This window comes from Balaenoptera physalus, assembly GCF_965194825.1.
Source record: "Balaenoptera physalus genome assembly, chromosome: 8".
NCBI classification, from domain to species: domain Eukaryota; kingdom Metazoa; phylum Chordata; class Mammalia; order Artiodactyla; family Balaenopteridae; genus Balaenoptera; species Balaenoptera physalus.
In genome coordinates, this window is record NC_138887.1 from 121,001,152 (window position 1) to 121,027,952 (window position 26,801).

Sequence of the window (26,801 nt, forward strand, 5' to 3'; positions counted from 1 at the left end):
TCATAGTTTCCAGAGGCTGAATCTCCAGGATGAGCCCTCTTTGCTCACCACGGGCCATTTGTTCTTCGGCATGTGGCCGACTCCCTTTCCGATGTTACCTTCGCCCCTCCCTCACAGGTACCTTGAGATCCAGCTATAACCTATCGATCCCATACACCCCCAAACATACGAAGCTCCCGCGGGTCTGTGCCTCTGCACGTTCCATTTCTACTGCCCCGTGAAGAAGAGAGATGGGAACATCTCACTCTGTGTTTGCCCGTCCTTGGGACTCACTCGGAGATAATTTTGTTCAGAAAACATCGTGAGCAACCCAGGCTCCATCAGCCAGTTCCTTCTTTGCTCCCAGAGCATATCACCCTTTAAGCTGTTTCTATTGTGCAAGTCATGTTTTTATGCCGGTCTGTCTTCCCTGGTAGGGGCTCACTCCCTTCAGAATAGGAACAGAGAGACTGGTGTGCTCTGTCTGTATCTCCAGCTGCTTTTTAGGGTGTGCATTTATTGAACATGCTGGGGGACAGTGGCTTTTCAGGGGTGAACAGGACAGATGTGATTTATATTCTGGCTAAAGGTCAAACAAACACCATTAAACATATTAAAAATTGTGGTCATTGTCACAAAGGGAAAAACAAAACCCCAGCATCATGTACGCTTTTGCTCTATAGCCACCTCATAGCGTCGGCCGTGAGGATCAAGCCCTGAACGGTGTCGGGGGCCACCAACACGGAGCTCTTCATACTCTGCAGAGTCCTTTTCTTTGACCTTTTTATACGATCTGTAATTTTGGAGGGACCCTGCTGTGTTCCCTGTAGCGGGCTGGGTGCTGGCGATTCCCTAGTCATTCATTCAGTTTGTGTTCTAGTCGCTGTAGGAGGTGGTAGATGAATGAGAAAAAAATAACGATCAAGTGATGGTGACTTTCAGGAGGTGCATGAAGAGTGACTGTTGGGTGGGAGAGCCCTTTGATTGGCAGGGGTGGGGGCGGTTGGGAGGTCCCTTCTCTGAGAAGATGCCCCATGAGCCGGGACCAAAGGATAAGACAGAACCAGCCTGTCACCCAGGGAGAGGTGAACGCTTTACCTGCAGGGGACCTGGACCTCTGGACCACTGATGGGACGGACATGAGGCTGGTGTGGATGGGGGGGAACGGGTGCAGGGGAGGGTGTGGATGCAGGGGCCGCGTCAGGGGCCTGGAGAGGAGAGTCTGTGAGCACAGACTCAACATGGGAGCAGGGGAGCCCTGGAGTTGGATCTACTGTAAGAATGGACGTGGAGGTTGGGGGGCACGCACCTTGGCAGCATGTGTGACGAAGCAGGGGCTGGTGCTTTCTTGGTGGCATTCAGGCCAGGGGGCAGGAAGCCAGACGTAGTGCCAGGCTCTGGTATGGAGATGCTCCGGCTCTGGGGGTCTGTGATCCCAACGCTGACTGGGGACCTTCCACGCCTGGTGACATCCCAGACCCAGGCTCAGAAAACCCACTTGAAGGCCCTTCACAAAATCAGGCAGAGTTTCCATGCCCTCCAACACCCACTGGCGCTCATAGTGATAATTTGATTTCATTTGAACTTCAGTGGATTTCATTGCCTTTGAAATCTCATTCAGTTGAACTTAATAACAAATAAATAATTCATGAAGGCTGGGAAATGAAAGGAAAAGGAAAATAAAGAAATGTATTCTCCCAAACTTATAAGGGGCACCTTGTACCTCAGCCCTACTTCTGCGATCGGCAGGCCAGCTTGCTTCTGGGCAGATTCACGAGACCCCGGGGGTGGGGGGGGGTGCCTTCACTCTTTCGGATGCCCACTGCCCATCCGACTCACGGTCACCAGTTCTCCAAATGGCCCAACAGTTCTCTCTGAGCCCTTGTTTCCTTGCATGTACAGTGTAGGAGCCTTTACCAAAACAATTGATTTAGACGAATGTCAGGTATGGATATAGAAAGAGTAGATCAGGGTATTTACATGGCGCTACAGCACCACCCTAGGGATCACTTGCTGGTTGCAGGGGCAGAAGGGTGAGCTTATACTGGAGAGAGCTGACCATCACCACCTTGACCCAGGTATCAATCTTCACATCCCCAACAGCAGGACAGACACATTCTGTGATGCGGCATGAGGGGGCCAGCATCACATGTGCCAAGAAGGGACAGGGTTTAAGCTGAATGTAATCAAGCTTTTAAGGTCTCACTTTCAGTTCTTAGGAGATATGGATACAGGGTATCTATATGGACACCAGGAGGAGACAACCAGAAGAATCCACAGGTAGACAACTGGCCTCTTCTTTTCAACAGGCCCATGATGTGCTGGGGGCTGGGAGCCGCTAGGGTGGGCACATTCTCAATTAAAACACACATAGCCACCAAGGGCAACATGTGAGCCTTCGTTAAATCCTTATTCATACCAACCAGCTCCACAAAGCCATTCTTGAATAATTAGGGAAGTTCTTGGGTGAGAGTTAGATGACATTCAGAAATTATACTCATTTTTTAAAAGTGTGAAACGTTTAAAATTAGTTATATGGCAAAATATACAGGGCTTAGGGTCTCCATTCTTAAGAGTTGCCCCACACAGATTTTTTTAAGATGCGTGCTAAACTGTTTACAGGGAAGATGTCTTAATGTGGTATTCACTTGAAATAATTTTTTTAAAGTGGGTAAAGAGTACTGTGCAAAATGAGGAACCATTGTCAGAATCTGGATGATGGGAATAGGAAAATTAATTATGCCCGACTGTGCTGTCTACTTTTCTAAATGTTTCTTAACCAACATAATTTTTTTTAAAGTTGCCTGCAAAGCTTTATTGGTGGTATGCACATTTTATCTCTGGTAGGATGTTATTCTTCTTAGAGGGTAAAGATGGTAGGAATTAATTGATTTGATTAACAGTCCATTAACCACCCATTGTCAGCCATCGGGACGCTGAACCCCTGGAGGATTAAGGCCCTGATGGCCATGTTTGGATGGCAGAACAAGGAGAGGGGACCCTTCAGAGCTCAGGATCCTCATGGGGATGGGGGGTGGTCTGCAAGACCAGTAGCCTGAGATACCTGGAGGGTCCACGCCAAGGGAGGGTGAGAGGGTGAACTGAAATTGTGATGGGGAGAAGTGGGCTTCAGAAAAGGTAAAACACAGCACTTAATGCTTTGACAAAAATTGACCAGAAGGTTTCACATGGCTCTAAAGAGAAGTGTAGGTGATCAAAGAAGTCAAAGTAGGAGGGATGGAAGCTCTGTTTTGCTGGCTTTCTAAAGCTGTACGTTTATCAAGTGTGGTTTTTCAGGCTACCCGTGGGTGGGGAGGGGGGACCAGATTTGCATCCTTTTGCTCTCCCCTTGAGGTTTCAGATGCAGAAATATTCAATTCAGTGAGTTTCTTCCATTCAGTCCAACTCAGGTGTCTGTGCTGTTGGGTGCCAACTCAGCTCATCTTGTGCAGCTGCGGGAAACACGGAGGCGTGGTGCCTACCTCGTATTTTACTGAGGGGTTGAGTTACCTGAAACAGAAAACTCAATGGGTGAATCTCTCCGCTGATTGGGCAGTCAGGAAGGAAGCTCTGCTGTCCCTTGAATCTGGTGTTTGCTACCACGTGGATGTGCAGTAACAGCCAGAGACTGGCGGGTAGACAAGGACAGAGAGGGGAGAGGAAACCACGACGGGACGTCAGGCCCTTCTCATAAACGTGCACAACCTGAGAGGAGAGAGGGCGCGTGTCCGTAATATACTGGGTGGAACCAACAGAAGAGAGATGGTGCTTGTCCATAATATACGGGGTGGGCCAAAGAGTGGTGGGGCTTTGGTGGTATTGAGTGGGGTTTCCACAGGAATAGCCGGCCTTGACTTGTATGTAAGTGATTCTTGGAAGGTTCCGCTGTTAGTCTCATCCCACCAGGAGGAAAGGGTAGGGAGATCTCCATAGTCTGGAGGTGGTGGAGCAGACAGACATTGGCCCCAGGATCTGGAAATTGCTATTCTATTCAAAGTTAGAAAACCTTACAGGGTCTGGGGCATCTGAGTGTGGATAGAGGAGAAGCAACCGGAGAAAGTGGGAGATCATTGTGGGCTGGAGGGCTTGGGGAGAGCAGTTTTAGGATAAAGGAGAGCAAGAGAAGAGTGAGGAGGGGTGGAGGGGAGTGGCCATTTGAGGGAGCTGCTGTTTGGGGCCAGAAGGAGATCCATCCCGTTCAGAATGGGGGTTCCAAGTATGAAAACAGAATTTGGATGGGTCCAGAAGAAGGGGTTGGACAACGTATGAGGCTCGGTTGGAGGGGCAGACACTTGCGTTGGTTGTGATGTGCAATGATCATCAGCTCCATCACCGGTGGAGCTGAGCCTATTTTTTGAGCAGGGCTCTCCCATCGGACTTGCAGGGCTCCAGGGAGCAGAGAGCAGGCCAGCGGAATTGAGTTGAATTGGTAGGAGAACTCATTGGCCCAACTGCTTCACCCTGCTGTGACTCAGTATCCTTACCTGTAACACAAGCAGAGAATTGTGTCTGACTCGTAACCACGTTGTGAGCCTCTAACAAGAAAACCTACGCCAGGCTCTTCTAACCATGCCTGGCACACAGTACACACTCAAGAAACATTAGCCAAGATTATTGTCACAGGTGTTTATACTGCTGAGGCACCTGTCAGAGTGAATCGTGATGTATGCCAGTGGCTAATGGAAAATACTTATTTCAGTTATTTTCTTGTCTGGGTAGTGCCAGAGGGGACAGTAAAAATAACAACAAGCAGGTATGTTTTTTCTTTGTTTGCAAGCATGATTTAGTTGATGAAATTAGATGTCTCTTCTGATCAGTTTTTCTTTGTCCTCACACTGGACCGTAAAATCTCACCTAAATATAACTAAAGAAAACCTCCATATGGAGTGTCAAGATGGGAGCATATGACTAATCCCACACGGATACTGGGTTGATGGCAGGCAGGTTGTATAATTAAGGGGAAGTTTCCCACATCATTAAAATATGTTTAGGCATAAGACAGGATCCTTTTCCTTAACAGAAAAATGGGGAAACACATATATTTCTAAATTTTTAAAAAAGTTTTGCTGAAATTTCATTGAGGCCCAAATAGGCAGGGATTGGGTGAAAGAACACATGTCTTCCAATTTACCCTCCTCTACTCCGAAAAATTCTCCTTGCATCTTGGCCATAATGCATCACAAAGGCTGGAAAGGATGCTCAAAGATGTAGTAATTAGAAATGTCCAACATCCTTGAACTGAAATGCACTTGGGACGTACACAGTGTGGACAGTAAGTATCTCTCAAGTGTCACGATGAAACCGTCACCAACATTTACATCATAATTCCCATCAGGCACCAGGGAACTTGCTGTCAAAGAGAGACCAACCAGCTGATGAATTTAAATCAAATATGACATTGTCAACAAAGGAAGAATGAAGAAATCTGTGATGCTTTTTAGCAAGGAATGCATTGACAATAGATAAAAGGAATCCTTCAGTAAGTGTTGGGGAAAGTTCCTGTAAACTTTCTGATCTTCACAAAATACTTTGCGAGAATATTGTGCAAGAGTTGCACTCCTGGAAGAGGAACTCGGATCATTTCTCTCTCTGGTCAGTAATGACGTGCTCCTGCTGGGGTTTCGTTTAACACAGCCCTGGACGCACTACCAGGTCTCAACAAATGCCGGACCATTTCCAGATTCATGGCAAACTCTCAGTTATCCGCAGCAGGACCATCCCTTTCAGATGATCCTGACCCTGTTGTGCACCAGCTGAGTTCCCTTGAGCGAGTTACATAAACTTGCTGAGTCTCAGTTTGGTTATCTGCAAAATGGGATAACAGTGCCTACGCCACAGGGGTATTATAAAGATCAAATGAGATCGAGAGCTCGACACATAATAATAAAACTTCTGTTCGGTTGTTGAGGTAGAGGAAGGAGGAGACCGTGGAGGACCGCAGCACAGAGGTTATTTCCCAGTGAGCTTCAAAAACTCCCCATGAGTTTTACCTTCCTAAGAAGGAGGGCCTTAACTGCACGGTCTCACACCTTCTCCCTGGGCACCCAGAGAGCCAAGACACATTAATTTCATTGCCAAACTTCCAACCTACCTGCCAAAATCCCAGGTGCCCCGCAGCAGAAATAGAGTCGAGTCAGGGACAGTACTTTCAGTATTAATGATACAAATAATCTTGCATCTCAGTGAACCCTCTCCTAGAGTTTCAGTTTTCTAGATGTTTCCACCTGTGCCCAGGAGGCGTCTGCAGTCTTTTCTGCTGCCAGAAGGTCTGCCCTGAGGTACATGAACATTCTGTGACACTGGGTGTTTAGGTTTGTGCTGAATGCTAGCCTGAAGCCACGGGTCTGTTTCTGAGACGAGTTTGCCTGGAAATATGAGGGCTGAGGCAGCTGTGCTTGGTGGAGAGGGTAAGAATTATTCCTCAGTCCTGTCCTGGTCCTGCACTGCTGGCCACCTCCACAGGCTCACTGGCGTGCTGGAGGGATGAGGGATGAGGTGGACACCGGGATTCGGTCCTCCAGGCAAAGGCAACCTTACGTGAGAGTTCAAATTCTAAGCAGAAGGAAAGGATCTCACTCCAGTTACGAACAACTTAGTTATAAAGTCAAATATAAAGCTGAATGTGTGTTTGTGTGGCAAATGGTCAAATTCTTACCTTTTACAAAACATTCCGTGGTCATAATTCCTTCACACGCCCACTCTTATATGGGCATGTGCTGGGTGTGCTAGCTAAGACTTACACACTTAAGTTACTCAAGTAGATTATAAACTTTTAAAATTTGGAACTGGGGCTTCCTGGGTGGCGCAGTGGTTGAGAATCCACCTGCCAATGCGGGGGACACGGGTTCGAGCCCTGGTCTGGGAAGATCCCACGTGCCGCGGAGCAACTAAGCCCGTGCGCCACAACTATTGAGCCTGGGCTCTAGAGCCCGCGAGCCACAACTGCTGGAGCCCATGTGCCACAACTACTGAAGCCCACCTAGAGCCCGTGCTCCGCAATGAAGAGTAGCCCCCACTTGCCACAACTAGAGAAAGCCCGCGCGCAACAACGAAGACCCAACACAGCCGTAAATGAATGAATGAATGAATGAATGAATGAATAAATAAATAAATAAATAATTGGGACTGTCTTTTGCTTCATTTAAATTTTCTCCTCCAGAAGAGGGAACCCTCCTACACTGTTGGTAAAAAATCAACTATAGTTAAATTTTAAAAAAATTCTCATCCAAATAAGAATTTAATAAATAATGGTTGAATAAATAGATGCATGGATGGATAGATGGATAGATGGATAGACGGATGGATGGATGGATGGATGGACGGACGGATGGATGGATGGATGGATGGATGGGTATTTACTCTCTTGAATAAAACCTATATATTCAACTTTGTTTTGCAAAAGAATGCATAAAATACTTGATTCAAACTACTTATTTCTGATTGGCCTTTAGAAATCAGGGTCCCTCTTGAATATTCCCTTGTTGAAGGGACGCGAAGCATCCACGTTCTGGCCTCTGCTGCTCCGCAAGGGCCTCTCGGTAAATTTGACCCGAAGCAATTCATTTATGATTAGATTTGCTAATCCTCCCGAAAGTCAACTGAGAAGCAACCGGTTCCACTTGTACTTTTCTCCATAAAACAAAACCTGAGGCATTTGTGCTTCAGCAGATGTCTGAGAATTATCTTCTCCGTGTTTGTTTGAGATTCAGACATTCCTTCATCTCAACCTCTCTTGAACTGTTGGACGAGCCGACCTTTATGAAGCAGTGGTTTCTTCTCACATCATTTCTGATCCACCTCTCTTGACTTTTTGTTTACTTACTTATTAATCCAGCCAAGCTTCTGTTTATCCAGATATCAAAATTGTTCAAGACCTCTCTCTTTTCTGAGAAGGTGAACTTGGAGAACAATTCTATGAAAACAAGGTAGTAGGAATTGAAAAAAGAAAAAAATAAGCAAATCCCAAGCTCTGACTGAGCCCAGGGCAAATGAAATCCTTGTTCTTCTTCAGCTCAGTTTAAGTTGGTGAAGTGGCTTCCTCAGAATGAGGACCTCAAGGTTCCCTAAGATCCTGAGGCATCAAAAAGACCTCTCTTCACAGGTTTTTGCTTTCTGTAGCAGCAAGTTGAATCCATGGGAATTAATGCATGCTTAACCTAAAATATACATTAAAGGGATTGCTTGCTCAGACTATCAGAAACTTAATTTATTCCACTCATTTCCCAAGCATTTCATTTACTAGATCTATTAAGACAGTCTGCTATCGCATAAAAGAGAAATTTATAAAGATTACAGTTTCACATGAGAGTCACACAGTGGTCACTCAAAATAATTTATTGGAAGGATCTATGTACAAGATACCCTGCTTTTTGTCCTCGAGGCATATATACTACCTTCAAGGAATTATCTTTTTGCCTATCTTTAATCCGTCCTTTTTAAGGACTAAGTACTATAGCCCTTGTCTTTTTCTTCTCATATATTTTGTTGATACACTCAGCACATTGGTGTCTTTATCTGTCCTTTAGGGGAAGGGAATCTAGGTTTTGGACTAAAGTAGGACAAAAACCACTCTTACCTCAATTCTAGTTGAGACTCGGATTCCTTTTGTCCTTCCCTTTAGCTTCTCTTGCAAACCTTTATTTTCTTCATTGTTCATTGTGACTTGGAACCTGCCAGTTCACTACTGTGCCACATAATGACTTGCAAAACGAATGTCAAACGCCTTGCGCTTTGGAGGGATTCATGCTAGAGACTGCTGCTTAATGAGCTTAAATTAACTGAGCTTATGCTAAATCTGATCTGCCCAGTGGGGCAGATGGGAGAAGACTGGATAGGATGTAGAAGATATAGGTGAGCAGACAAGTAGCAGAGCCCCGTACAGTGTTTCCGAGTAAGGAATATGGCATGGCCGCATAGCTGCCCTGATAGACGGGTTTTTCCATCCTGATAGAGCCCAGTGCCGAGTTCTGGGACTGAGACACGGAGGTGACATCCATATATCTCTGCCAGTCTGCTTTAGGGGCTAAGCCTGCTGGGATCGTGCATACGGAGAAAAATAGTAATATCGATGAGACTGAGCTTGGCACAGATAATGGGACCAAAGAGGAGATGCTTGTGTCTAAATGCCAAGAATGTCGTATGGAAGCTGAGAGGCAGGAAGAAAAAAACAAAACTTGTGAGTGATTATAAGGTGAGTGTGTCTAGTGTCACCTGTGTTACTGACATACAGCTCTTCTTAGAGATTTGGCAGGTTCCGAATAAGCAACAAGAAAATACAAGTAGTTTATCAGGCAACTATAAATCTCTTCCTTCTTCACATCTGAAATGGCATCTCCATGAAATGTCTTCAACTCTACATCTGAGACAGCAGGAAGATGACAATGCATTGATTTCTGGCGGAGGATGGAAAGTCTCCAGAGATGCTGTGAAATCTGGGTGTCTTGTTTCCAGAGGATCACTGGTGTTTTTATAATACATGAATACTTTCCTGAAGGTTAGTGGTCACAGGTAATAGGGAGGGGCAATAGGCCTGTGGCGGTCATGAACCTTTTGTGGAGGGCATCCTGTGACTTTTGACAATTTATTAGACACGTGGACACATACTGTTGTATACAATGGGAACACCGTGAATGCCTGCCCTGGGTGAAGGGAGAGACCTATGCCAGTGGTCATCAGGACGAGTAGTGGCCAGCCAGCCAAGACTTGGTCCCCTCCAGTGATATTCATGCAAACCAAACGTGTGGGTCAATGATGGGAGTTAGGGGAAGCAGGGCAGAAGGGGCTTTCGTCAGCTAGCAAAGAAGGCAGAACTCTTCCAAGGTTTGTTCAATGCATGTTTCCCAGACAAATCCCACATCAGGCAGGAAAACCTTCATGGTGCCCTCAAAGTAGAGTTGGGTCTGCTCCAGTTCCTCGTCTGATCTTATAACACATCCATCAACATATACACACACAGGTTCTGATTTAACTCCTCTAAAATAAAAACCAACTGTGAACACTTACAGTTTTATATTATCTCATGTGACACAGCAAAGCTGTGAGATAGATAACATCATTCGTAGCCTTTTAACAGGTGAGGAGATGGAAATGCAGAAATATTAAGTAATTTACCTGTGATGGGTTGTTGTAGCATCAACCTGTGATGTTGGGAATTTCCCAGATCTTCTTCCGTGTGTATGTGATTCTGAGTTAGAGTTGGCCAAAAGTGAAGTTGTGAGAGATTTGGGAGGTAAAGCGAAGTAGCAGTTAGAGATGCTAAGACACAGACGTGGAGCTATGAGAAGGCTCCAGTTTGTCTGCTCTCCGCTGCCCAACACCCAGCTCTCTTTCCCACCTGGGGACCCAGGGTCCCCACCAGATGCTTTCAAGCTCCCTTCTATAGACCGTTACTTCCCCGTCTGCCCCCACAAATGTGGAAGGTCTAATTCCTATAATAGATATTACTCTATAATACTCAGAGTTTCACTCCCAAACTTGAACTCTGACTGATAAAACTTTTGATTTGTTCCATTCTCTCACTGCATCCTACTGTGTTAAGATGTCTCCTTTCTTCCACATCCTTTCTACATTGTACATGTTCATTTTTAAAGAGATTTTCCTAAAACTTAGTGCCTTGAACTAAAAAGTGAAGAGTTGGTTGTAATGCTGGAAATCCGTCATCTATAGAAATCCCTGTGCTTTATAAGAATTACAGAAGTGTATCCTTATCAAATAAGTTTCTAAAAGACTAATATATGGTTGATTAGAATCAGTATGCATAAGAAACACTAGCTTGATGGGAAGTTGTAGGAAGTCATCCTGGAATTAAAATTCATAATGGTCAGTCTAGCTAAAGCTTTGTCAACTTCATTGGTTTTCAAAGAATCCACTTTTGACTTCGTTAATTTATTGTTTTTCTATTCTCTATTTTATTTATTTTGCTCTGTTCTTCTTTCCTTCCTTCTGCTTGCTTTGGGTTAGTTTGCTCTTTTTTAATGAGCTTCTTAAGGTGGAATATTAGGTTACTGTTTGAGATGTTTTTTCTTAATATAGTTCACAGCTATGATTTTCCCTCTAAGCACTGCTTCCACTGCATCCCATAAGTTCTGGTATGTTGTGTTTTCATTTTCATTCAGCTCAAAGTATTTTTAATTTCCCTTGTGGTTTCTTCTTTTAATCTACTGGTTGTTTATGTGTGTGCTGTTTAATTTCCACATATTTGTGTGGGTTTCATGACTTTCCATCTGTTATTGATTTCTAGATTCATTCCATTGTGATCAGGAAAGATACTTTGTATGCTTATAATCTTTTAAAATGTATTTTAAGACTTGTTTTGTGGCCTAACATATGGTTTGTTCTGGATAATGTTCCATGTGTGCTTGAGGGGAATGTGTATTCTGCTGCTGTTGGGTGGAGGGCTCTGTAGAAATTTTGTAATAATTCGTAACGGACCACAGTTTCTAACATAGGCCAGAATATGCCAAGTGCTGTCTCACCTCAACATAACACACACACAAAATTCAATTCTTCTTTTTATATTTGTAAAGCCATGTTGTAGATGCCAAATTCAAATATAAACATATATTATTTTGGCTGTCTGCTATTTAAAGTGACCTATCATCCCAGAGACCATTCAACTGACTGTATTTCTCACAATTCTAGTAATTACTGAAAACAACCACGTGTGACTATTCTGTTCAATTGAAATATCATTTTATCTTATTTTCCATTTAATACAATTAAGAAATTTGCACATAAAGCTAAGGAAGAACACAGCTGCAGGAGACACTGGACTTCTCTCAGGGTGTCTGTGTAGGTTGGCTCAAAGGTAATTACCTTCTGGGAGCCCAAAGTAAAACATAATGATTAGAAATGATTATTCCCATCACGGACCCTTTACCACACCATCCCTGAGTTGCAGAGAGCAGCTCACACCTGTGTGTTTGTTTACTGACCTGAGGTGGTAGGGTGTGGAGGATGAGACTATGACATGGAAACATAAAGCATTCGATGAACTTAAGATCCAGAACCTACTAAAGTGTAAACTGCAACGGAAACCATGTAAAACCAAGGAAAATAAATCAAGAGATGGCCAACACACATAAGATGTGATCTTGAAATAACATCTTTTAACATATATGCCTCCCCGTGTATTATATAAAATAAATATAGGTTATTGGAAAGAGATGTGGGATTAAATTGTCTATCACTTTCTAGCTCAGTGACGTTGGGCATGCTTCTTAGACTCTGCGAGCTTTCATGCCTTCATGTGTGCATTGGCAGTGATAATGACACCTGCTTCAGTGATTTGCTGTAATCATTAGCAACAATATCTTAAAGTACCGTTCTAGTGCCTGGTATATAACGTACCTTTAGCACCTTTAGGGTTGTATTTTTACCACTGTTAAAAGCTATTCTTTTAGGTTGTGAGTCTTGCTTATGAAATTTGGGCCCTGACCATCAGGTTCTCCTCCCCCTCACCATCAGACCCTACCCCCTCTGACCATCAGACCCTCCCCCTCTGACCATAAGACCCTCCTCCCTCTGACCATCAGACCCTCGCCCCTCTGACCATCAGGCCCTCCCCCCTCTGGCCATCAGACCCTCCCCCCTGACTATCAGACACTCCCCCCTCTGACCATCAGACCCTCCCCCTCTGACCATAAGACCCTCCCCCTTCTGACCATCAGACCCTCCCCCCTCTGACCATCAGGCCCTCCCCTCTCTGACCATCAGACCCTCCCCCCTCTGACCATCAGGCCCTCCCACCTCTGACCATCAGGCCCTCCCACCTCTGACCATCAGGCCCTCCTCCCTCTGACCATCAGACCCTCCCCCCCCCGACCATCAGACCTTCCTTGCTTTCTCCCCCCGCACTGCTCCCCCCGCCCCCAGCAGCCATCGAGTGGGTCTGAAGCAAGCAACCAGCAGCACTCAGGGACAGACCCTTTGGCTGTTTTTCCAAACAATCAGCACTGCATCCAAGTGCCAGGAGTTGAGCTGACAGACACTCTGAGGTTGTTTATAACAAGGAAAAGGAGTCTCAGGGGGAAACCAATTGTTAACAAAGAACATGAACTCGAATGGACTGAACTGCTGTCTGCCCTCCCCTAACAAAGCCTTCTGTGTCTGACCCACATCAAGCAGTTACATCAGCAAATATCTATCTGCTCATGGAGCTTCTGCCCGAACCCACCCCAAACCCCTCCCAGCCAGAGCGGCTTCTTCCTTCAAAGTGAACTCCGGGGCTTTCTTTGAGGCAGTCCTGTGAATTTGTCTGATTTAGTCTAAATTCAATTGAAGCTCAGTCTTAAAACTCTTCCTTACACATTTGATCAACATTTACACAGAGGCATTTGCTCTTAAGATTGTTAGGGATACAGCTCATTTTTTCCCAGCGAGAATAACTGACATTTTACAAAAGCAGGCTGCGCGATCGATTTCTTTCTTCCTTTCTCAGAGCTGCCTTGTCCCAGACCCAAGGCCCTTCTTTCCTTATGGCCCACAGACAGGGCAGTGCGGGACGCATCAGGGTTAAACTGAAGAATGGCCCATGACCAAGTGTGCCTTCCCCCAGCAGACGTTGCTGGGTGCCCTCTGTGTGCTGGTCACCCGAGCTTGGCGCCAGGGACCCAGGAGCCGGACCTGGGGCCTGGCCTCAGGGGCGCACCCTCTCACTCATTTGCTTGTTTGCTTGTTATTCACTTGTCTCTCCCACTGTCTTCAGTGTTTTATATCATTAGGAGGAGATCCAGTTGTGGAGCGATGAGCTGGGAGAAATGCTCTTTCATGGGGTCAGTGGGGGAGACCCCTCGTAGGCTGACGCTTCTGCTGAGGTTGAAGGGATGAGAAGGGACTGCTGACCCTGTGAAGAGCTGGGGGCCAGAGGGGGGGAGAAGACAGAGATGGGAGGGGGGCTGAGTCGTCAAGAGAGAGGCATCTCCAAGGAGCCTGAGATGGGCAGGTGCAAGGCTGGTCATGGGACACGTGAGAAGGCCAGGGTGGCTGCAGCAGGAGGAGTGACAGGGGACAGCGGCACATCAGCATTGAAAGGCGTAACCAGATCCAAGCCCGGGCGAGGAGTTAGCATTTTACTCTGAATGGCAAGGGTGCTGGCAGGGCAGGTAGGAAGGAGTAGATGTTTCCAAGACATACTCAAAGCAAGCAAAAATAAATACAGAATTTGCCGATGGATTTGGTTTGCAGGCAGGGTGGTGGGGAAGAAATTACGACGGTGTCTGTGTGTTTTGCTCTTTGAGCGACCAGCTGAATACTGACACCGTTTTCTCTAACTGAGACGGGTAAGCCAAGGACAGGCTCCTTGGGGTGAGGGCTCAGTGCCTGCGGAGCTGGGACACCTGTGAGATGTCTAGGCGGCGACGTCAGCTCTCTGGCTGGGGCACTGAGGGGGCAAAGATCAGGCAGGAAGAAACTGTGGGAGTAGTTAGCAATAGATACTCTGCAGAGGCAAGTAGTGACTGCTCACAGCTAGGGAGGAAAGGCAGATAAAAAGAGAGGATGCTTAAGAATTCCAACGGAGGAGACCGAGGAGGTATGTCAGGTGAGGTTGGAGGACAGAGAAAAAATGGTACGTTCCAAAAGCTAACGTGAGGACAGAAATATGTCCACTGGTTACGCAGCACAGAAGTCTTTGGAGACCGTGAGAGGGACAACTTACGGACACTTCACCAGGAAGAGTGGAAGTCAGAGCCAGATGAGAGTTCTCTAAAGGGTGACGGGACGTAAGGAGGAGAGACTGTAATGCAGAGGTGATTCTGTGCCAGGAATGAGGCAGAGGCTTTCCCAGGACCAAGTGAGGACATGAACTCGAATTCCCAGAAGTCCTTTCCGAATTTGACTTGCCTCTCTTTATATACTACCCGAATTTCTGAAAATTCTACTGCCAAGCCACAGTGTACGTGTGGAATTATAACTTGGCTTTACTCCTATTAAATAAGCTATAGTCACGTTATAGAGAAGCATAGCTGTAAAATGTAATGAAAATGATGTGCAGGAATCCTAGGGTGACCGTGAAAGGGCCATGCACGTTGGAGGGAAGGCACGAAACACACTGGCAGGTCTAGAGAAAACGATAAACGTGAAATGGACAATCTACCCATGTAGCATGGCCTTTTACAGCAAAGTGCTAATTCTGACCCACCGTCAGTAGGGCACGTGCTTTGGTTATTTTACCAGTGGACAAAAATGGGTTTGCAGTGTTACTTTCTTTTGCTCGTACGTGTCAGGTGTGACTGCTCCCTGGGATCAGGAGCGATGCGTGGGGCTAGAGACCATAATGAGGATAATGAGCTCGCAGTACAGAGACTAAAACAGAGATGATCTTTGTTCTGTTGGCAAAAGCCTAGAATTAACAGGCCACCAAGAAATCATCCTCTAGACTCCTGAGCAGAATCATAAATTGTCTTCCTGCACATTTCATTTCCACTTAGATGTAAATGTGCACCGGTTTGTGGGACTTGATTGCTGGGGTCCTATTAGTTATGTCGTCGCTCCAGGAATTCAGGGACACTTTCTGTCTGGGGTCACTGAACTTGAAGGGGAGGCATTAAGTCTATCACCTAGAAATTTGCAACTTCTTTGAAATTCTTTTGGCTTCCAGAGAGGTAACAAATCTAGAAACTGTCAATTTACAAAAAAATATGTAAAACAGAATTTACATTTTGACTGACTAAATATCCAACAGTGAAATCAAGTTAAGCTGAATTGATATGAGGCGAAATTGACCTATAAGTAAGGTGTCCATATCATTTATCATCCAAATGGGGAACCTCAGAAAGGGGAAAGGGGAGTTCTTAGTATTCGTGTCAAGACAACAGACATCACCTCGGTCAGCCTTGGGGGAAGCCAGGATAAATTGTCACCTTATAGAGGGTTCTCATTGGCTAGGAACATTTTGGGTATACCCTTCCCTGACAGGAAAGAGAAGAGACCAGGAGATGCCCTCTTGGTAGATCAGCTAAACATGTTCTCCGGATTTTGTTCCCAAGATTATCACAAGTGTAGTTTTTAGGAGCTTGCTTTGCAATTTTATGCACAAATTTTAGAAGGTTCTGCTGTTTTTTCCCTCTTGTTGCTACACACTCCAGTCTCTGTGTGAATTTATGCCTGGAAATGTGGTTACAATGTATTTGGTTACTAGGATATTTCAAAGCTGGCTGAAAAATTGAGGATATATAAAAAAGAGAATTTGTATGCCCTAGTTTATGAGGCCAACTCCACTTTGCCTTCTGAACACACTAATTTTGCTATTCCTGAAGACTTTATCATTTGAATTTTAAAAACCCCCATTTTTCCTCTCTAGTCGTACTGATTTTCTTTACGTCTAAACCCCAAGCTGCCTTAAGTGATATTTCCCAAAGTCTTCTACTCTCTCTACCCTTCCTCTAGCTCCTTGGGGGATTCTGAGACTGGGATCCTGGGGTTAGATTTAAACTAATTAACTTTAATCAGTTGTGTCCCCTCTTCTTATTTTCCTTCGGAATTTCACTCCTTTTTTTTTTTAATGCTTTCCGTATTGCTGAAAAGTTAAACATAATGTTAATTTTTACCATCAGGTCAACGATAATTGATACGGTTTGGGCATTTGGTAGGCACTGAGTTATGTTGTTTTAAAGCAATTAAATTAATATCTCAAAGCCAGAACCAAAAACAGAAGCTAATTCCAATGATCGCTGTGGACATTTTAAGAAAACAATGATTGCTGTGGACGTTTTAGGAAAACACTTGCCAAGAGAAAGGGGACATCAAATATATCAATTTTTTTTCTTATGCCAGAAATACATTATGTTTATTTCAGGTACAGATAAAAAAAAAAGAACTACCATCTTTGATGAGGAAATGGAATCATAAAAAAGGGCTTGACTCACGTTGGAGGAGGTCCCCAGCACATCACTCGCTGAGCTGCCTGCTGTGTGTGGGGAGGGGACGCAGGTGACCCCGTGCAGTCAAGCTCTGTTTCCAGGGCCTGCAGTTTGCTGCCTCCTTCTGCCCCCCCTATTGTTCAGGGGGGAGAGGGGTGGTAGACAAAAGTGAGGATGGTGCAGCATCACGAGAAACAGCTGTTTCTGAGGGTGGGAAGACGTTGTTCCTTCCCTTGGCGTGGTCGTCTGCCATGGGCGAGCTTGGGATCTCTTTGTCCAAGAACGTAGGTAGGTATTCCCTTTCTGAGGCTGTTCTTGGTTGGACCCTGACCCTACAAGGTGCTCCAGCTCTGACCTCTGTGCTTTCCAAGCAGCGGACTGAGCTACACCTGTCCTTCGGAAGGACACCAATTCAGTTCTACTTTATAGGAAGAAGCTCAAGTCTTTGTTCCCATGAACACAAAGATAAGGGCTCAAAAGTGTGATGAAGGCATGAGAGAGGGGAGAGAAGAGAGAGAGGGGGGTCGAGGTGGCGGAGCAGGAGCCAGAGAACTGATCCAGAGAGGGGCCCCCGGCAGTGTGCAAACAGGGCCACTCGGCCACCTTTACAGTGTGATTGGCCTTCACCACCCCGGGTCAGCTGACCTTGATATTCCGTGCATGACTGCATTCATCCCTGGCGTTTATTTACGTGCATGAACTTCTCCTCCTGGAAGAGGGTCTGGAGCTGTGTCCTCAGTGATCTCTCGCTCGCGTGTCCTCTAGACTATGGCTGTTGGACTTTTACAATTAAAAGTGAGTTGGAGTAAATCAGAAAGAGAAAAACAAATACAGTATGCTAACACATATATATGGAATCTAAGGAAAAAAAAAAGGTCATGAAGAACCTAGTGGCAAGACGGGAATAAAGACACGGACCTACTAGAGAATGGACTTGAGGATATGGGGAGGGGGAAGGGTAAGCTGTGACAAAGTGAGAGAGTGTCATGGACATATATACACTACCAAATGTAAAATAGATAGCTAGTGGGAAGCAGCCGCATAGCACAGGGAGATCAGCTCGGTGCTCTGTGACCACCTAGAGGGGTGGGATAGGGAGGGTGGGAGGGAGGGAGACGCAAGAGGGAAGAGATATGGGAACATATGTATATGTATAACTGATTTACTTTGTTATAAAGCAGAAACTAACATACCACTGTAAAGCAATTATACTCCAATAAAGATGTTAAAAAAAAAAAAAAAAGTGATTTGGTACACCTGATAGCGGCCATGCCTCCAGGCGTTTTGCCAAAGGCAACCTTAGCAGGGACCTAAGTCAGATTTTTACTGCTCGGTCTTCTCAAGTCTGGGAAGTATAGCTGCAGAATCGTTCATGCACTGTTAAGTGATTTGCCAGATGATCATCTTCTAGAGTATCTGGCTTTAGCTAAGTAACCCAAGATGCAGCCAGAAATTCCTCTCTGGGCCAGAAAGAGAGTAGTGAGCAGTGACAGTTGAGTTCTGCTTCTTCTCTACCTGTTGAGGACATCTTATCTTCATCATGGATCTTTAAAAATTCATCCCGTCACCCCTATCCCCCCCAAACTTGGAGATTTCTTTCTCCCAACCTGCTGTCTTTAGATACTCAAGCTTGGCGAGTGGTGGTCATCTAAACCTGGGCATGAAAGAGAGAGAGGTGGTGGAAGCTGGAAGGGATCTTAGCTGACATTTCCTGCATTCTCTTCATTGGACTTCGAGTACCTAAGATGCTAGATAGGAAGGTGGCTTGTACAAGAAGACATCTCTGGCCAGAGCCCGGTGTGCACCTCGGCTTGAGAGCTACTCTACTACTTAGCGGTTCTAGATGGTGGCTCCCTTATAACCCGGGATGGTTCATGTCCAAATTCCGGACTAGAGTTCTGGTGATTTGTTTGTTTGTTTGCTTTGATGCTGGACCTGGGATCTAGAATTCTTCTAGAAGACAAAGCTGCTAAACCAAAAGTGACAGGTGGCCAAACCTTAACCCTCCTGCTCTCCCTCCTTCTGCTACCTTAACTTGAAATCACAATCATGTTCAAAGAGGACCTTGTTTTAACTTCCATCGTAAATATAGGCAGACCATGTTTTATTGCACTTTGCTTTATTGCACTTCAAAGATATTGTGGTTTTTTACTTTTTTGTTTTACAAATTGAATGTTTGTGGCCACTCTGCATCGAGCAAGTCTGTCAGCTCCATTTTTCCAACTGCATTTGCTCACTTCATGTCTCTGTCACATTTTGGTAATTCTTTCAGTATTTCAAACTTTTTCATTATTATTGTATTTGTAATGGGGATCTGTCATCAGTGACCTTTGATGTTACTATTAGGACTCACTGAAGTTTCAGATGATGGCTAGCATTTTTTAGCAATAAAGTATTTTTTAATTAAGATATGTGCATTGTTTTTTAGACGCAATGCTGTCTCACACTTAATAGACTATTATAGTAAACATAACTTTCATATGCCCTAGGAAACCAAAAATTTTATGTGACTCACTTTACCGCAATATTCCCTTTATTGTGGTGATCTGGAACCAAACCTACAATACCTCTGAGGTGTGCCTGTATAAATGTAAGTGTAAATATAAAGTATAAATATAAATATGAGTTCACAATGCAAATGAGATACAGCAAGAATCGGCTCTCTGAGGTGTGGCAAAGACCCATGGAAGATGCCTGGGATGGATGTTTTCAGGTCTTTCTGGAACACTTTGCCAGTAGAGGAATGATTCTTTTTGTCAAGTGTAGCAAGCATCAGCATGAACATAAAAGAGGCAGCATGTTTTAATAAACAGAGCAGTGAGGTAGGAGTCAGCAGGTAGCAGATGCAGAATCAGAAGCCAGTGTCTTAACTGAGGGAACTGGGACAAACAGCTCAATTCCTGGGTCTTATCTTTAAGTGTGGGCATGGGGGTGGATGAGATCTCTGTTTACTGTCAGTTCAGCAGGATGGTCACACGTGTTATGAGGGGAAAAGGTGATCAAATAAGTGTTCTAGATTCTCTGCAATGACATTTCCTTATTTATGGTAAGACTTTTAAGCTGATGTGAAAGCTTCCAGAAGTGAGGGTAGCAGGCAGCAGAGCCCAGACTGAACCACCACGACACCTTTTTTTCAAGGAGTATCCGTTGTGGCTGATGATTTCTGGACCCATGTTGGGAAAATGGAATAGATGATCTGAAAGGCTTTTTCCCTAATGATACTCTGCAGCTATGGTTGCATGTGGAGAAGTCGAAAACGAGGGTTTCGTGTCAAGGGGCCTCACTGCCAGATCCAACAGAGCTCTGTGCGATGAGCAAGGCCCATGTGGAAATAGGTCATCTTCAGCTGCTTTCTGTCTTTTGTTCTGTAATTATGAGGTGCATCAGGAAAATTATCAAAATCCTATTTGGAGAATATTGGATTAGCAGAATGTTTGATTAAATCAATAACTGGAATGGTAAGGGACTTTTCTTGCACTAATTACATCTCGAAGAACTAATGTCTGTGGGGAGCAAATGTGAAGCTTTGTTCATTATGTAAATGAAGATAACTTAAGGAAAAGAAACATGTTTTGAAAAGGTGCCCTTTGGATTCTGGCTGAGATGTGGCTAATGGAGAAATACTCAAGGAGAAGGAATAAACCGTCTCATGAACCTTTATATAAAGTCTAATTATAATAGAAATGAGTTCAATTCATAAATTGTGTACTCCTCTGAAAAGTTAAATATTAGCCTGAAAATACAAAAATAAGTTGGATCTTGCATTTTTACATACACACACACCTTTTTTTTTTCTTCCACTAAGTAAAACATAATATCCTTGAAGGATAACATGGCAAGCCGAAGCGTTTTGCAAATTAGGGTCAGGCCTTGTTCCCTTCCTAAATTTAAGCTTGGCGGGAGAAATATTTTCAGTTTCTACACGTTGAATCCTAGATCTTGGCATTCTAGCTGGTCACAATACGTATTGAAAAGGAAATCACTTGGTCACAATTGTACGCTCACCAATGAGTCTATGAGCAGCTATGGATTTTATCTGGCAGAGTATCTGCGGAGCTAGAATGTGTGTAACCAATGTGTGACCAATTCAAGACTTCATAAATATTGAGTGACTCAGATACATCATGTATATGTAATGTATAGTGACAATTTTAATACCTCATGTGTATTTAACGCTTAGTGACAATTTTAGTGTTTACTCAGCATTTCCATCCCTTTCTGTGTTCAGCACGTCTATGTATTTTATTTATGCCTAATGTCTCATAAGTTACTTATCTATACTTAGCACATCTTACAAGTTTCACTTCTCCCATTTGATTTCTCATTTTCTGTAGCAGAATTGAATATTCTCAAATAAAACACCAAACTCCCTTTACTAGTTGAAAACCTAAAAACAAAAAAAAGGAAAGCAAATCACTAAACTCAAGTCTCCACCAACCCTCATTATCAGAGAAACCGGTTGGGCGGCTGATTGATTTGCTGGTCGTACTGCTGGCTCGTCCTTGATCTGAGTATTCCTCTTCCGTCGCCAGGTGTTTGATGTCTTAAAAGGAAATGGGACTACAGTTATTGCCTGAGAGCCAGTCCTCAGCTGGGCTTAGCCCACCGAGAAGATACAGAGGGTCACCATCCTCTCCACCTCTCAGACTACAAACTGTAGATGTGCTTCTCGCCCCTCCCTCCCTTTCCGTTCCCTCCGGAGCCCTCGCCACCGTCCCCACCTCGACAGGACCCCTTTCATCCCCTTCTTTCTCCCCCTTTCCTGTGGCCATGGCCCTGCCTCAGGCCCTCCCTCCATTCCACTAATCTTGTAAGAGGCCTCTTCCTACTCCTTCTGTAAGTGCATTTCATACTTGGCAGCAAAAAAGGATTTTTCACGCCTTCAGCGGATTTCCATTGCCTTCGTGATAAAGTCTGCACTCCTGGGTGCAGGACAAAGAGCCTGCCATCACGTGGCCTCGTACCCCATGGTGCCACCTGGGCACAGCACACGTCAACCACGTGACGTGACTCATCACTCCCTAGATGTACCATGCATTCGCACGTCTTTGACCTTTGTTCCACGTTTATTCTCTTTTCCCAGGATGATTTTCCCACACCTCTCTGCTAGCAGAAGCATTGCTCATCATTCAAGTCCCAGCTCATGCTGGCTCCCCTGGAATGCTTTTCTACTCTGTGAAACGATGATCCCCTCCTCTGTGCCCTGTACCTGACTGTGTACAGTACTGGGCACTGGACTCAGGCATCTTCTCTCTTTTCCTGGTTTGTGAACCCTGGACAGAGAGAGAGAGAGAGAGAGACAGAGAATATAATCATTAATCATAGTCGTAATTATCCTCATAATTACGAAGAAAAGGCCAGGAATATATTAGGTGCCTTAAAAATGGTATCTTATTTCACCTTTAAAATATCACACCTCACAGATAAAGAAATGGATTCTTAGACGTGAAATACAGTCCCCGAGTCCACACAGCTAGTCAGCCAAAGCTCTGAGGTTTAATCACTTCCTGCTCCTTCTCCAGGGCCATCCTGCCCAATCACATGTGTCTTCCCAGAGATTGGCCAATGTACTTCGTGGCTACAAAAGTGTTTTTGAGTAGAACTGAAGAGCTTCCTGTCAGGAGAGGTGTCCTGTGTCAGGACATAAGGGCACTCCAAGGAGGGAGCACATAGGATGCTCGTCCTCGGGGGGCTCCCAAGCCAGAGGGAGGTTCTTTACAAGCAGACACACGATGACACCGGTCACGCATGAAACATAATGTGGCTGGGAAAATACAGAATAGTTATCCTTCTTCAACTTCCTAACTTCATAGTTTTGTTACAACTTGGGCTCCTTCAAAGAATAGATGAAGTGAGAAAAATGTGGGTCTTCAAGAGGGAAAATGACAAGGGCAGGGCTGTTCTAAATCTGGGGTGTCATGTTCTCCGCCGTCTCTGGGACAGAAGTTATTTTCAGTAGTGGCTTTTGAATCTATGGGGTGCACTTGACCTCTTGCTTCTGTGAGCTCTGGCACTGCCTTGGCCTTATCCCCAGGAGGCAGAGAACCAGCTCAGTGGCGCCCACGGGGCCATGCCAGCCTCCCCACAGGCTCCACGCCCCTCCCATGGCCTCTGCCGATCAGGTCCACACCCTGCTCGGCAGCCTGCCGATGGGGCGAGACACACCCCACGCTGAAGAGCTTCCAGGCAACTTCCAGTGGCGGAAACTCATGCCTGAAGGTCCAAAAAGCCTTATTCAGTGTCACACTGAGCAGTGTGGCAACTCAGTACCATCTCTGTATTTAGAAACAGTTCCTCCCTCAGTAGACAGTTTGGTTCTGAATCCGTGAGATGTGTAGTTTCTAGGTATCACCCAGGGGAACCTCAAGGATGCAACAAAACAAGGCTAATTCTTCCTTGGCTGCATATCCACTGGACTCTCCTCCCCACTTGGGGCTAAGACTAGTCTTTCTAGCAGAGAAATCCAAGGAGAAATCGGAATTTTGGGATAGAAGTCTCTGGAACTGTGATCTCTTGCCCATTCCCTTGTCCTCTTGATAGTCATGTTATTAGATTCGTCCACTGATACTTTCAAAGAGAGGTGGTAGAGAGGGGAGACCCTGAGCATGTGGTCTGGGGAGAAGGAAGGAGATGCTATGAGAAAATGGCCAGATTCCCAGATCTGCTTGTTCCCACGGGCTCCCTTCCTCGTGGCCCTGATTCCATTGGATCCCAGGTCACATCCGGGCTCCTCCACACCCACACTTCATGGGGTGAGTTACATGTAGAACCCAAGTGGTGTGTGAATCCAGTGCTGTTTCTCTTCCTCAAGGAATCTCCTGTGATCTGGTCCCTGCAGTATCGCCAGCTTCCCCTCCCTGGGAGCGAGTGACATTTCATTCCTGTGTGTGCACACTTCCTGTGAGTGTGTACTCCTTTGTTTGTGCTTTCTGTGTGCACACTTACCTGCACACTCACTCCAGACACGCAGGATCCCTTTCTACCCCAGACCCTTGGGACCCGTTGCTCTCTCAGACTCTTACCTCTCTTTTTCTCCCAGTACCTTAAACATTGTTGGTCTCCCTGTGGTGTGCTTTTGTTGGGACCTGTGTTTTTTTTCTTGGTGGCATTTATTGAGAAGGATCATTATTTAATGACAGTTGATGTCTTCCCCCGCTAAATGGCAAGTAGCAGAACTAAGTCGACGTTCTTCTTCACAGAATCTCCAGGGTCAGCCATCCCTGACCTTCACCAAGTGTTTCTTAACTGAATGGATATATTACAGCTGAGATTTCTCTCCTTAGGAGTCATAATTAAATTTAAATTATAGGCTTGGGATATTTTTAGTATGCCTCTTATACCAGGGAAGTTTGTGTTACCACATAGGACCCATTGATTTTTCTGTAATCTGACACACTTCTAAGCATGTTGCAGAATCTTTATTCCAGATTTTTGGAAAGGTGGAGAGTAGGTTTCATTTAGATGGGTAGCCGTACTTTGTACCCTTTTGTCAGTACATTTTCAGACACACATCACTTGTGAATCTCCTAACTCCTAAAATGCTCTCACAAACTCTTCAACACCTTGCTTCTCCCTCATTACTCAGACACTTCAGATCTGGAGGGTGGCTTTTGGAAATCTTGACTCATAATTCCTCCAAGACAGTTTTCTTAAGGAAGGTAAAGTACCGTAAAATGTTATTACCAAAACTTTGGAACCTGTTGAAAAGATGACGTCAATTTAGGCAGAGCTCTGAAAAAACATTCATCTACTAATAGATGCCTAATAGTAGAAGATTTGCAAAAATGACAGCAAACATAATATTATTCCCACTGGTGAACATGGCCCACAAAAAGCCAGCCCCTAAAAACTATAGCACAGTCTCATTGCAGAACTGTGCTCAGTGAAAATACAGTTTACCTGTAGACAGAGGTGGTAGAACTGCTCTGTCTTATCTCAGTGTAAATCCACTCAGGACACTGCAGGAGCCTGAGAAGAGAACCCTTGGGAGACATGCTTAGGAACCCAATTGTTTATTAAGGTGGAGAAATGACCAGACAACTTCTTTGTTTCCACTCCCACTTCTTAAGCCTTCTTTTATGCCAACTCTCTGAACTCAGCTGCACCTGCCTCTGGCCTGTCCAGTTGGAGGCTACCTCATCCCATCCCCCTGAATAGTCCCTCGAGGAGTGAAGTCCATGCTGGAAATCAGCCCTCCTCCCGTCGTAACCCATCTCTCTCGCAGCCTATGCAGGCCTTCTTCTTTCCAGTGCATTCAGACCCTCCGGGTCCCCTGCTCTAGAGCGATCATACAAAAGCAGAATCGTAGAAGCGTATGATCCCTTGGAACATGGAGGGATCTTAGTGATGTGTGAGTCTGTCAGTGGCTCTTCCCCACACCCCATTCTAGTGATGAAATATGGTATTTTCTACACCGAATTGAAATCTCTGAAGGATGGGGTTACGGGGAGAAATACATACATCACAGAGCAGGAGAGAGCCAGTTGGCTGGTGTCAGAATCTTTGCAACTGTGGTGCGTTGGGCACAGGAGAACAGTGCTGGGGGAGGGGCGGCCACAGGGGCAGTGCGTGGGTGGAATGTAATTATCGTATTGGAAAGGGCCCAAGCCCCGTGGATTAACACATACCTTTCCTGTTGAAAACGGTGCTCAGGGGATGATCATGGCCCCCGGCTGGTTGCCATGACCTTCATTTCCCCTCTCGCGGGGCACTGAGCCAACACACACCACACGCCACGTCTTCAGTGATTTCAGTTGAAAGTGATTGTGTTCTGCAGGGCGTGATCAATGCCGCTTCTTCCTCCAAAAGTACTGGGCCTTTTTTGCCTCCTTCCCTCAATGTATAATGCACTGTTGTCCTGGTGTTGCCCCCAGAGCCTTAGCTGACGTAATTCCTGGGATCTGGGGTCAGTCTATCCAAGCCCAGGGTCTCTGGAAGGAGTTAGTCTATCCAAACCCAGGGTCTCTGGAAGGAAAGAAATAGACCAATTTTCATACATCACTAGCCTGGCTTCTGCTCCCTGTCTGTTTCCTTGGAATCCACACCTCTCCTTTGCAAACGAGGTGTCTTTATGAACAGAAAATATGTGGACTTTACTGCTTGGCTTACTCTCGCAGAAGTTCATTGAAAGCTTGCCTACACACCAATCACGGCTCTTTATGAGACACAGTCAAGATGTTTCGTGTGTAGGGTGCCAGTAAACACACTTCTCCAGAAGGAACCAGTACTATTTATGTGAAGAAGATACTTCATTCAAGTGAATGAAAATAGCAAATTGGAAATGCTAGATTATGGCGTTGAAGATGCTTTTTGGAATGCAGACATTATTGGAAAACCTCAAGGTGCTCAAAAGCTTGAGGAAAGCCTGGATCAGGCAGGTAAGTCCCTGGAATAGACACGATAGAGAAGCTCATTCTGTGTCAGCACGGCTCACCTGGAAGGTATAGATCCACAAGTGAGATGCCAAGCGGAACCCTTGAACTTGTTGACCGTGGACTTTGATTGTCACGTGAGTTCTTTCATCATGAGGATTTATACTGATCCTCTGTGGGTACCAGCATACTGGATCAACCATGAAACCAATACTGTCACAGCCTAGACCTGTGACTGCACAGGTGAAATAGAGAAAAATGCCACCTTGTGTTTGGTTGGGAGGAGGGCAAATCTGCTGCCCAACAATGAGTCTGAGTGATTATTTTTCTAAATCGATTGTTTTTTAAATATTAATTGAACACGGTAACCGTTGATGTGAAGCCAATTCAACACAAAGGGCATCTAGGCCTGTCAACGGACTGATGTGAATGGACAACATCACTTAGCAAATAAATACCATAGCAGCTCAGGCCAGACAAGGGAACACGTCAGTTACCTGAGAAACGCCTGGACCTGAAACACTTCCTGTCACAGCAGGGGCAGCCTGAAGTACTGTGACCCCCATCTATCTATGTATAACAGAAAGGGCCC

General features: G+C 45.2%; 1 protein-coding gene across 4 annotated transcripts in view; it reads left to right on the forward strand.

Annotated features, from left to right (window-relative positions):
• DPP6 (dipeptidyl peptidase like 6) overlaps positions 1-26,801 on the forward strand; it is a 1,128,731-nt gene that overhangs the window by 308,413 nt on the left and 793,517 nt on the right. The gene's annotated exons all lie outside the window — the stretch shown is intronic.